Source organism: Apodemus sylvaticus, chromosome 5 (assembly GCF_947179515.1).
Source record: "Apodemus sylvaticus chromosome 5, mApoSyl1.1, whole genome shotgun sequence".
Classification (NCBI taxonomy): domain Eukaryota; kingdom Metazoa; phylum Chordata; class Mammalia; order Rodentia; family Muridae; genus Apodemus; species Apodemus sylvaticus.
Genome location: NC_067476.1, coordinates 84,534,805 through 84,548,152, shown reverse-complemented (window position 1 = coordinate 84,548,152; position 13,348 = coordinate 84,534,805). Strand labels below are relative to the sequence as shown.

The 13,348-nt window shown below is 46.0% G+C and overlaps 1 protein-coding gene across 2 annotated transcripts in view; it reads right to left on the bottom strand.

Moving 5' to 3' along the window:
• Slc1a2 (solute carrier family 1 member 2) overlaps positions 1–13,348 on the bottom strand; it is a 123,846-nt gene that overhangs the window by 98,526 nt on the left and 11,972 nt on the right. The window contains exon 1 of one of the 2 annotated variants that reach the window (XM_052183090.1): positions 8,462–8,674. The exons of the other annotated variant lie outside the window; for it this stretch is intronic. The gene's annotated coding sequence lies outside the window, so the exon portion shown is untranslated. Of the gene's footprint in view, positions 1–8,461; positions 8,675–13,348 lie in introns of those variants that run through there. 2 annotated transcript variants of the gene reach the window in all.

Below are 13,348 nucleotides of genomic sequence, written 5' to 3'. Positions count from 1 at the left end.
GACAGGCAGGAGGATCAATGGAACAGGATTGAAGATCCAGAAATGAACCCACACACCTATGGCCACTTGATCCTCGACAAAGAGGCTGAAAACATCCAATGGAAAAAAGATAGCCTTTTCAACAAATGGTGCTGGTTCAACTGGAGGTCAGCATGCAGAAGAATGCGAATTGATCCATCCTTGTCTCCTTGTACTAAGCTCAAATCCAAATGGATCAAGGACCTCCACATAAAGCCAGACACTCTGAAGCTAATAGAAAAGAAACTGGGGAAGACCCTTGAGGACATCGGTACAGGGAGAAAGTTTCTGAACAGAACACCAATAGCGTATGCTCTAAGAGCAAGAATTGACAAATGGGACCTCATAAGGTTACAGAGTTTCTGTAAGGCAAAGGACACCATCAAGAGGACAGATCGGCAACCAACAAATTGGGAAAAGATCTTCACCAATCCTACATCAGATAGAGGGCTAATATCCAATATATATAAAGAACTCAAGAAGTTAGACTCCAGAAAACCGAACAACCCTATTAAAAAATGGGGTACAGAGTTAAACAAAGAATTCTCACCTGAAGAACTTCGGATGGCGGAGAAGCATCTTAAAAAATGCTCCACTTCATTAGTCATTAGGGAAATGCAAATCAAAACAACCCTAAGATTTCATCTTACACCAGTCAGAATGGCTAAGATTAAAAATTCAGGAGACAGCAGGTGTTGGAGAGGGTGCGGAGAAAGAGGAACACTCCTCCACTGCTGGTGGGGTTGCAAATTGGTACAACCACTCTGGAAAGCAGTCTGGCGGTTCCTCCGAAAACTGGGCACCTCACTTCCAGAAGATCCTGCTATACCACTCCTGGGCATATACCCAGAGGATTCCCCACCATGTAATAAGGATACATGCTCTACTATGTTCATAGCAGCCCTATTTATAATTGCCAGATGCTGGAAAGAACCCAGGTATCCCTCAACAGAAGAGTGGATACAAAAAATGTGGTATATCTACACAATGGAGTACTATTCAGCCATTAGAAACAATGAATTCATGAAATTCTTAGGCAAATGGATGGAGCTAGAGAACATCATACTAAGTGAGGTAACCCAGACTCAAAAGGTGAATCATGGTATGCACTCACTAATAAGTGGTTATTAACCTAGAAAACTGGAATACCCAAAACATAATCCACACATCAAATGAGATACAAGAAGAAAGCAGGAGTGGTCCCTGGTTCTGGAAAGACTCAGTGAAACAGTATTTGGCAAAACCAGAACGGGGAACTGGGAAGGGGTGGGAGGGAGGACAGGGGAAGAGAAGGGGGCTTACGGGACTTTCGGGGAGTGGGGGGGGGCTAGAAAAGGGGAAATCATTTGAAATGTAAATAAATTATATCAAATAAAAAAAAAAGAAAAAAAAAAAAAAGAAACCTTGTATGAGAAGCCTGCATTTCTACAAGGCCAAATCATGTGTCCAGGAAGTAGCTTTCACTGAATTTGAACATCTTGAGGTTTGTCAATGGTGCCTGGTGTCTTACACTAAGGCTTAGGCCAGAGTAACCTGTCGTGGAACAGAAAACCCAGCCTGCCTTCTCTGAGCATACAGGCTGCTATGCTGTGTGACTGCCAGATGGTAAGTAGCTGACTGTCATCCAGGCCACCCCTAGCACCTAGCAGAGGGCCAGCTGATCTGTATGCATCTGTCAAATGAATGGCTGGTGCCACGTTTTATTGCCATCTGAGTGATCCGTGTTATACTCCAGGAGGTCTCTCTGTGTTTACAGCCCCCACATGCAAGGCATTGGCAGTTTGTGATCTCCCTCCAATGCTAACTAACAGTGGGGTTCCTTCCCTGATCGCTTTAAAGGCAGATGGCTGGAGATGTAGTCCCCAGCATGCACAGCCCATTTAACGGACTCTGAGAGCCCAGCTCCTTCAGTCCTTCCTACAGATTCATTGTTCCAGGCAGGGAAGGGAAGTCAACTCCCAAACCTGAGCTCATTAGAAAGTCTTGAATCAAACTGGACTTTGGCAATGAGCAGGGGGCATCCAGACAACAGGTGAAAGGGCAATTTACAAACATGGAGAAAAGTCCCCCACCACCTCCCATTCGGATTTGAACATGTGCTTCTGGATTTTTGTATCTTCCCTAGAAAAATAACCAAATAAAATTTATGAATAAACCAAAAAAAGATAACAGAGGGGCTCTTTGAAGTACAGTGGGACCGACACCTAATTTACCCTCAGTGAAGTAAAAACTGGCATCTGACCATTCAGTTAATATACCTGATAAATCCACATTACAGCTTAGACAAGACTATGGTGAATGTGCTGAGACCTTTTAAACTCATCTGAGATAAGGCCTATTCTAAAATAGTGTTGAATACCTTAGACAACTCAGTGTCTGTTCTATTTAAAAGCAATAACACAGAGTGTGCATGTGAGTGAACTCTAGAGATCATGAAGCCAACAATCAATCACAAGTCAAGACATCCTAAGTCAGGGACCATCTGGTTACCTGAAGTGGACCAAGCACCCTCCGGTTCACTTGACTGTGAACCTTTTGTGTCTGAGCGTTCCCTCCATGGGCTTCATTCTAACTCTCGTTCCAGTACCTCTTCTTGACCCACTGAACAGGCATCACTTCCAATCCAAGATCATTTTTTTTCCTCAAAAAGGCAGACCATCTCACGCCCCCCTCGCCCCCACACTCAGGTAGCCCCTTTGTCCTGGCTTTCTTAGGACACTTGCAGCACAAGTATTAGATAGATACCCTGTCCCTGATGTATGTGAGCTGGGCATAGAGCCACCCAAAATCACATTCAGGTCTCCGAAGCCTCTGTGTGCTGTGCAGAGACCACAGGAACAGGCTCCTTGTTATCAGCATCCATATCCTTGGTCCTATGGATGGTGGATATACATAGGAACACGTGAACTTGAACATGCAGATGTGTAGAGGTACATTGCAAATACACCAAATACATGAAAGTTCAAATAGCTAATTGAATTCTCCTGGTTGAAAATAACAATAAAACCTAACTTCAGCTCAAAGACTGTGAATCTTGTCCTATGTAAAATGTCGCTGTGATCCAGCAATAACTGACCAGATGGGTAGATGCCTGCCTGCCCTTAGAGAGTGTATCCCATAGTCTCACCCTCCCTTAATTCCACAGATGCTGCAAGGTTGCCAATCTTCTGGCCAAGAGCAATGGAAAACCAAGTAAATTGAAAGCTGGAGATAGTATCGGTCTATTAGGAGTGACCACAGTCATTTGCCCCTGGGCTTGGAGAGCCCCAATATTGTGTTTCAATTCTATTACATGAGAAGCCATTGATAAAGGAGGAAAGGGCTTTGCCCAAAAGCACGGGTCCTCTTTATTATGCCCAAGTAACTCAGATGGAAGTTATGTTGTCTGAGAAAAGTATTCCTCCCCTTTGTGGGCTTAGAGGGTACCTGAGCCTAAGAGCCAGTGACTGACCTCAGAACCTGGCACCATGTGGGAAGTGGGAGAGAGAGAGAGAGAGAGAGAGAGAGAGAGAGAGAGAGAGAGAGAGAGAGAGAGAGAGAGAGAGAGAGAAGCTCTCACAGGGTGCAGACTCAGCCTGTGCTCCTGGCTGCGTCCCTCACTTCGAGAGTAGCCCAAACTGAACAAGTATGGACTGTTCCTGATCAGTCAGGACACTGGGATCATGTTACAAGTCATGGAAGCTCCCCTTGGAAAGGCCAGAGGAGAGACGTGTCCTGTGATGAGGACAGGACTCAAGCCAGGCACTCATATTGAGTTATCTCTCAGGAGACTGCCCATAAAAAGCTTCCAAGTAGTTTTGTTTTAAACAAAGAAAACAGCTAGGTTTATAGTTACCATTATTATGTTATTTTATTTGTCTTTAATAGAATCTGTACATTGGCATCATACCTATATGCGTGAGGCTGGGTGGGGGGGCAACCAAAGGGGACTTGAACTTTCCCATCTCACTCTGTGACCAGGACAAGACCTCCAGAAGACACCCAGCCTAGGGAGAGGCCCCAGCCTCACAGGAAAGGAGAAGGAAGGGCACAATGGACAAAGTAAGGGGTCTGCGAAAGTGTGCTTGCTGGACAGAGAGAAAGGAGACGTACGGTCTTTCTGAACCACGTCTGGAAGCTTTGGGCATGGTACTGTGATTTTGTGTGTGCATCCCTCCATGGTCTATGTTGAATTCCCAATCTCCTAACTGATAGAATTAGGTACTGGGTCACTTAGCAGTGATGAAGTCACAAGGAAGAAGCCCCAGGAAATAGGATCATCACCCTAATAAAAGATGGACCCTAATAAAAAAGCATCTTCCCTTTCCTGAGGACACAGGGAAAAAATGTCAATCCTCCTAAACACAGAAAATTTCTATTATTCGTTAGCCACCTACCTTATGGAAACTTGTGAAAGCAGCCTAAATATACTAAGACATAGAAGAACCTCATTTTCTTCTTTTCCCAATCTTCAAAACTCAGAAGGCATCTTGTGAAAGCTATCTGGTCCAGCAGCCAGAGAGATTGAGGAGCAAACACTAGCCTTTCCTCTAATTTTGACCTTGAGCTTCAGGATAATGAAGAGGAAATGTTCTGGAACATTCTGAGTCCATGTTGACAACCATTAGAAATGTTGTATTCTCCCTAACAGTATATAAGTCAATCTGGCACCCACTTCCTACTTTCACACCCACTGGACACTCATAGTTTTGGTAAGGGCGAAGCTAGAAGATGATGTGCCGGTCCAGGGAAGCACAACCTAAACTCAAAGTGTCAGCCACAGCAAGCATTCAGTTTCCAAAGGTCCACTGCCTAGTCCACAGCATCACCACATTCTGTTAACAAAGGCTGTTCCAAGAGGTGTTTGGAGATCTCCAGTTTAACTTGTATTAGTAAATCAGCCCACTGTCTGACTCGATCTGGGAGGTGATGGGAATCATCTAATCCGCTCTGTGTGTCCATGTATGCATGGGTCTATGTGCGTTCATGTGTGCATGTAGGCCAGAGGACAACCCCTCAGACGTGATCCACCTTATTTATTAAAACTGCATTTCTCTCACTGGCCGGGAACTCACCGAACAGGCCAAGCTGGTGGAAGCAGAGATCTGCACGTCTCTGCCTCTCTAACTCCAGGATTACACACATGTGCTACCACTCCCAGCTTTTGACAAGGATGCTGGGTCCTTGGGCCAAGCAGACACTCTACTGAGTCATCTCCCCAGCTCCACCTCACCTCAGGAGTGCTGAATGGAGGCAAAGTCTTCTCTTCTACAGCAGGAGGCTGAAGCCTTCATTCACTCCACTCTTGGCCCTGGGAGTGTAAGAAGGGGGGTCTTTCACACGGCAACCTCACAGCTAGAAGGGACACCTCCTCACTCGGCCTGCAGCATCTGCCCATAGCTGGGCCACCTCGCTGCTCTTGGAGACACATGATTTATGCAAGTGTATTTCCATCAACCTAGAAGTCGCTTCCAAAATAAAAACGTTTGGCTTGCAATCTGTTCCTACCGTGTGGAAAGGGCAGACCCACCCACATTCGCCTTTAGCGTGTCCTTATGTTTCCTTTCCTCCTTCTCCTACCCCTCATCCTGCCATCTGACCAGTTTAGTCTCCTTTTATCCCTAAGAAAGTCAACAGTCGACCTTTAACAGACTCCGGCTTCCTACAGAAACTTCCTAAATCACAAGGGAAAGTATAGTAAGTGCCTTCAATTATTCAGTCCACTCACCTTACCTTTGACCTGAACCAGACCGACCCCTCTCCTCTGTTTATCCTGAAGATTTGTTTTTTTCAAGTCTTCACCTGACTCTGTTATGTAGATGTCTCTCCCCAAGACTCTGGTACAAAATCTGGACAGCCATCACAGGAGGGAGTGAGGTGTCTGGGAAAGGGGCAGGGCTAGGTCTGAAGGCGTGATGACTGTGGTGAGGTGATGGTGGCTATCGTGTGGCAGAAGTGGTTCCTTCAGCATCATATTCCCACTCATTAGGATAACTGGCTGGGTGATGGATGGTTGGATGGATGGGTGGGCAGACAGACGGATGGATGAATGAGGACTCCTCGCTTGAAGAGGTTCTGATATTACGGGGAGTCTATATAATGGAAAAATACGTGTTTGGTCTTTGAGGTGGTCTGCTAAGTGTCTTGTATGTTAATGAGATAACTCGTAGGGTTTCCTAGATAGTTTCAGGTATGGTCGTTCACTAGAAAGATCCAGATTGGAAGTTTCAGCACCACCCCAAGTTCCCCAGGGGTGGGAAAAGGTTAGTCACCAAGGACCCATGATTCAGTCAGTGGTACATACCCAGCTAAACTTCCTTAAGGGGGATCCATGAGTTTTTATGTTAGTGGACTGAAGTGTGGGAGGGTGTACCCTGAAAGGCTAGGGCACTATGCGCCCCACTCTACACCTGGCCTATGCATCTCTCTTTGGTTGTTCACAGTTGTGCCCTTTACCATAAAACTAATATAAGTTCTGCCCATGCTCTGACAGTGGTACGTACCATGCTCATGTTCTAGTTATAAACCATAGGTAGGGGCTTAGGATCCACCTAGATTTATAGCATCTACGGTAATAATGGAGGCCTAACTCGGATACTAACTTCTCAGTATATGGTGTCAGTATGAAACTGCCTATAGAATTCCCTTCTGGTGTTGGAAAAGAAACTGTATATTTGGAATACAGTGTGTAATAGTTAAAACAATAGTCAAACCCTGTTGAGTAGGTGGCATTGCTCCTACTTTTAAAAAATGACACCCGGCCTTAAAGAGGCTCATTAATTTTCCTGAAGTCTTAAGCTAATGAGTGAAGAGACAGGAGGTTTTTCTTAGGTCTAAGTAAGGATTCAAACTTCCTTGTAACTGTGCGCAATGCTGGCTCCTAGAAGCTTCTTTTATGAAAAGTATTTTATCGTTACCATTGACCACTCTAGCTTACAGTAGAGCGGCGGGTGTCCTCCAGGTCTGTTCTCATCTTTTAGCTGGTTCACAGTCACCATGAGGAGGACTGTGTATAAGTCCTGCATGGCTCCCTGAAATGGACACACAAACTGTGAGGAGTTGAAAGCACAGGGCTGGGGGAAATCTCCTGGCAGCCCACAAGTGCAAACACGCCACTCACACCAGAAAAGACACCTGGGCCGGCTTTCCTAATCTTATAACCAATAGCTTTATGGAAAAGACCTAACAAACAGACCTGTGGGTGCAGACTAGTGTTACCAAGTAATCTAGGAAGTCAGGAGGCTGGTGAAAATCCCATGCCAAGCACAGCAGGCCACAGGTAACCAGAGAGTTCCAATTCCAAGAACAACGACAGTTACCATTACCCGGAGACGTCCATATTCCAGGCACTGTGCCCAGAGTGGCTTCACATACACCTTTTGTGCCAAACCCTGTTGAGTAGGTGGCATTACTCCTACTTTTAAAAAAATGACACCTGGCCTTAAAGAGGCTCATTAATTTTCCTGAAGTCTTAAGCTAATGAGTGAAGAGAGAAGAGGCTTTTCTTGGGTCTAAGTAAGGATTCAAACTTCCTCGTAACTGTGCGCAATGCTGGCTCCTAGAAGCTTCTTTTGTGAAAAGTATTTTATCGTTACCATTGACCACTCTAGCATACAGTAGAGCGGCGGGTGTTCTCCGGGTCTGTTCTCATCTTTTAGCTGGTTCACGGTCACCATGAGGAGGACTGTGTATAAGTCCTGCATGGCTCCCTGAAATGGACACACAAACTGTGGGATACAGAGCAAAATAACAAGCTGGCAGCCGCTTGTTATCCAAAGGTTCAGCCAAACACTACAGCACATGCCCGTGAAGCTGCTGGCCCTGCTTCTCCGGTCCTTTCTGTTTGTTCCCAAGTAATCTGAGATGCTCTTGATGGAAAAATCTGAAGTTCTTATGAGAAAGACTCCTCTAGCGAGCTTCCTCTCCGGAGACTCTCACTCACTTACCCATTCAACAAACATGCTGTGAGCTAGGGGCAGCAGGATCCAAAGCTGCACTGAGAACGTCTCTAGTAAGACAGTAAAGCTATGTCTGTCTTTCCTGCTTTGGGAATGCGGGCAGGTCGCCCCCTCACTGGCTTGCCTCCCGCTTGCCTCCCTCCATAGCTTAGCCACAGGCAATGAGGAAAGTCCTTTAGAGGACATATGGACCCTGACTCCTAAGGGAGAGTATCCTTTAACTAAAACAGTGTTTCTATGCCTACTTTAATCTTGTTGCCAATTGGCTTGAAACACAAGCTAGCCCTCTGGGGTGCCTAGTTAGTCATTTTGGATAGAATATCTGCTTTCATGCCTCCATTCTTGAACTATTTATTCTGGGGTTCCGCCAAGCTTTCAAATGTTCTCTTTATTTCCTCAAGTACCTTGCTGTTCGGCCCCAGGGCAGACGCCCGTTTCATTCTACACGTGCCCCCTCACCTTAAACCAGTTTGCCAATAACCCAGACAGAAACATTTTGGACATACCTGAATCCGGAACCAAGGATCGTTCTTGAATTTTGCTGAGGAGAATCCAGCAGGGTGAGGACAAGGTGAGGAAGAGGATCTAGGGCCAAAATGGGTAACAAGAACCAAGGCTTCCAACTCCCTCCCAGCCCGAAGGTTTTCAGTTGGCCGTAGCCCCCGGAGAACTCTGGATCTCTGGCTGACAACTCAGAGTAACTTGGATGTATGAAAATCAAAGCATCAGGGCTTTTCCTTCTTTAAAATCCAGGGGTCAGCTGGTGCTGGACTGGGAAAGAGCGATTTGCCCTCTGGCTCTCCCTTTAGTGTGGCAGGAAAATCCCATTGCCCGGCCTGTAGCCATGCAGCCCCACAGCGCCCTCTGCTGGGAGAAATGGTTGGGCCTGTTTGTGGAACAATGGTCGATGTCCTGTACCCTGGTTTGACTAGAAATTCATGAAGAGTCTCCCAAAGGAGGAAGACAGTACAATGGTGCATGCCTGGTTCTTAGAACTTACAATGGCTTCTGTGTCGGAGGAAACAAGAAAATGCTGAATTTGTACTTTGATTCTATTTTCATTTCAAAACCTGCAGAGTTGGATTTGAATCTAACAGGGTTTTTGTATTCACGCACTCTATCAACCATGAGGGAGGCTGCAGCTAAGGACTTCCCTAGGAGGCTCATATGCTAGCTGTTAGTCCTGCCCATGGTTCCTGCCATGGTTTTCACCCTCCTATCCAATGAACATCACAAATACCACCAAACACAGCCAAGCATCAGAAAAGTAAAGAACTACATTCCAGAGGGGAAATGTGTGAGTACGAGTGTATGACTGTGTGTGTGTGTGTGTGTGTGTGTGTGTGTGTGTGTGTGTGTGTCTGTCTGTCTGTCTGTCTGTGTAAAACATTCTCCTTTGGGTTAGCAGCAAACATACATACTTAAAGACATCATTTCTCTACCTGCAGGAAGTCACAGTAAGGGGACTCCATTGGGAATGATTAAATGTTCTAAGAAGCTCCTTAGTAATCAAAAGCAACAATTTAGCCACAGAACTGGCAGCTTCTGGTAACTGTTCGTCTTCTAAATCAGCTTTATAAGCAGTTAAACTGTCAAGCCCCAGGTTTTATTCACTGATGCAATTTAAATAGCAACTTTGACTCAGAGCCCTTCTTTGTATCTGAATGCCTAATTCATTGCAGCGCCTTGTTTCCCTTCCCGTTGCAAAGAACAAGGAAAAAGAAAAGACAAGATTCTGGAGGGAGACAGAGAGTCTCAGGAAAGGCGAGGGCTCAGTGCTGCTCATCTGACCAGAATCGTGCTCTGAAAGAACAGGGGTGGGGCAGGAGGGGGGGGGAGAGAGAGAGAGGGAGGGAGTCTTTCCTAGGCAGTGGGGCAAGGAGGGATGCAACTGACCATGGCAAGTCTATTTTTGGCTTCAGGAGATGAGCTGTTGCCCAAAGGATGGCTTTGTAAACTACTTGAACCCTGCTAGCTGTTAGCAAGAAGGCTGGTTATTGGCTGCTGGGCCGCAATATTTCATTGACCACCAGCACCCTATAAAGGTGATCACCTAGTAAAGAACACAAAGGCACATCTTCCCAACCCTGGCCCTATCACTGGCTTAAGCCTCTTTCTTCTCTCCCCTCTATGCCCTTGTGAGTTTCTTTCCCAAAGTAGACAATTCAATTACACCAGCATTCCCTGGGATGGAGAATAAGAGGAAGTGAAAATAAACTAAGTTAGTTCTGATTCTAGGGGAGATCTAAGAGACAGTGAGCAGGCAGACCAGAGAACACTTGGCACTGTCTGATCTAATGAAGTGCTAAGAGAGGTCTGAACACAGCATAGCAGGACAGCCTCCCTAGACGCCCAACTCAAATGTCGCCCTCGTAAGAATCTATCCCTGTTTTCCCCAGACCGACGGGACCATCTATTTCCCATGATTGTTAAGTGCATTGTGTTAATCCTAACATAGGGTATTGCAAAAATCAACTGGTCCTCAATATTCTTACCACCCAGGAGAGCCATAGAAAGAAGGGGATAAATAATCGAGATATTTGAAAGTTATAATTGCTGCCATGAAGGAAGAAAATATAAAGCCTGAGGTAGAATTGTTAACATGTGGAGTGGGAGGGGGGGAATCCCCTCTAGGAAGTGGCATTGAAGCAGAGCATCAAAGAATGCCCTGGAAGAGGCACTGACTAGCTACGGAATGGCAGGGCAGCAATGGAAATAAATGGTCTTGGAAGGAAAATGGGTAGGCAAGATGGAGGCATGGGAAGATTGGAAAGGTTGGAAGCTATGCAGCCTCCAGGAAAGCAATGGCTGTTGCCTGGGCTGCAGCCATACCTGTGGCAATAGAGAGAATGGGTGAGGCTTAAGAAACCATTTGGAGAGAAGGACTTACCTGGCAAGCTGGCAGATCAGAGCTGAGAAGAGAGAAAAAGCCAGGGACAAGGCTTGTCTTTCTGACTTCCGTACTGTGGCAGCACTGTTGGCTGACATGGGGGAAAAGTGGGGGAGCCCTGGGGCTTGAAAGGAGTGAGTCTACAGGGAAAATATCAACAGCTCTGCTACAGTACATTCAACCCTATGCACTCATGCATTAAACACACAGGAACACCAAGTAGGACAGGAGATCTGTCAGCCTAAGGGTAGAAAAGACCTGAGAGAGTAACATTCTTCTCAAGGTATCAGGAGGGCAGGGGTACGGAAATGTTCCAGAAAGAATCCAAAGAGAATGCGGAGCCCAAAAAGTGACAGAAATAAGATTGAATCCAGGAGGGAGAGAGACAGCTTAGTGGTTAAATTTCTTGCTATAGAAGCATGAGGACCAGAGTGCAGAGCCCGGGAGCCACATAAAGACCCAAGTGTGGCAGCATATGTCTGCAACTCTTGCACTTAGATAAGAGGGGAAGAGACAGGAGGCTTGCTGGTCAAGCAGTCTAGCTAATTGGTGAGCTTTGGGTTCAACAAGAGACTCTGCCTCAAAAAATAAGGTCGAGGTAGGTAGAAGAAGATGTCTGAGGTTAACTTCCTGTCTCCACATGCACATAAAGGGATGTGAGTATTCACATGTGCATATACAACACACACACACACACACAGACCACTAAGTCTAAGAAAGTCTACACAGATGTTAAATAATGACCTAGGTCTATGGGGAGAAGAAGGACTACTCCAGCTAAGGAGATATAAGAAGACTTATGAGGCAGGATGAACTGACTGCCTACATCTTCAGATCATTGATTACATGAATTTGGCCACTTAGGCCGGTTGTGTTTCCCTTCCTCTCCACTGTGAGTCATCCTCCCTATGTGTGCTGGCTAGTCTTATGTCAACTTGATACAAGCTAGAGTTATCTGAAAGGAGGGAACCTCAATTGAGAAAATGCCTCCATAAGATCCAGCTGTAAGGCACTGCCTTAATTAATGATTAATGGAGCATGTTCCAGCCCAAGGTGGGTGGTGACATGTCTGGGCAGGTGGTCCTGGGTTATATCAGAAAGCAAGTTTACTAAGTTCTAAGGCATAAGCCAGTAATCAGGACTCCTCTGTGGCCTCTGAATCAGCTCTTGCCTCCAGGTTCCTGCCTTGTCTGAGTTCCTGTCTTGACTTCCTTGGGTCACTAACAGTGATATGGAAGTATAAGCCAAATAAACCCTTTCCTCCCCAGCTTTCTTTTGGTCATGGTGTTTTGTCACAGCAATAGAAGCCTTAACCAAGATACTATGGCATAGGATTGGCTACGTGTCCTATAGGAAACCTCAACCAAGAATTCCCAGAAACATCCTGCTCTCCCCTACAGAAAGTCCAAAGCAAGCAATGAATTGATTTCAGTTCTGCCTCTTTGATTCAACATAATCTTCCATGAAGATTAGTCTGAATGCCTTCACTGACCCAACATTTCCCTCAGCATATAAACATGCTGAACTCACACACGCGCAGTCTCAGACACAGAATCCAAGGTACAACCGTGTTCCATGTGTCAAATTCCCTGTTAACATCCTCTTCTTGATTGCTGCTCAAAATAATGATAGTAATAATAACTTCAGGGTGGAGGGATGTCTCATGGGTTAGGAGCATTTGATAAACTTGCAGAGGATCCAACCTGTGTCTGGCAGCTCACAGCTACCTGTAACTTGAGCTCCAGGGGACCCAATGACCTCTTCTGGGGGCACCTGAACACACTTGTGCACACATACCCCCAACACACACATATGCACATAAATAAAAACAAACCCTAAAAAAAATCCTTTCATCCATTTTTTGCTCTACACACCAACAGCATGAGAGGAATCACCTCGCTGGCTCTGGTCTGTAAGGATAGCCTCAAGACTGTCTAATGACCACTCAGCAGACTTTGCATTTCAGTATGTCTCTAACAGCCACCATCAGCCACTCTGAGACACCGGGTCCCTTCTGCGCCCTCTCCTTATGTCTCCGCATGGCACCATTTTAATTACACTCATCTGCCGCCTTCGCAGACATGGCTGCTCCCCGGGATCCTTCCTCAGCTCCATCCCCTCCTTGTTTCATGGCCAGTCACAACGCGTTGGTTACCTCTACCAACACAGCATCACTCCATGGAGACTCAGATGCTCACGTGAGCATCTCTGCCTGGTGTCCCACATACATAAACATTTTAGCCCAGCACATGAGATATACATTCTTTATCTTCCTCCTTTAAGGGGGCCATTCCTCCCCTGAATTTCTTCTCTGCAGTCATCCTGCCCCTGATTTGTTTAAACCAGACACCTGAGATTTGCCCTTATGCTCTGCTTGTGTCCGTAGATACTTGGTCGTCGAGTACTCCTAACAACCCCAGAACATTCACCTCAGGTCCTAATTCCTCCCACGATCTTATCAGCATCAGCGTGTCCACCTAAATTACCACTCTTGTCTTCTCAC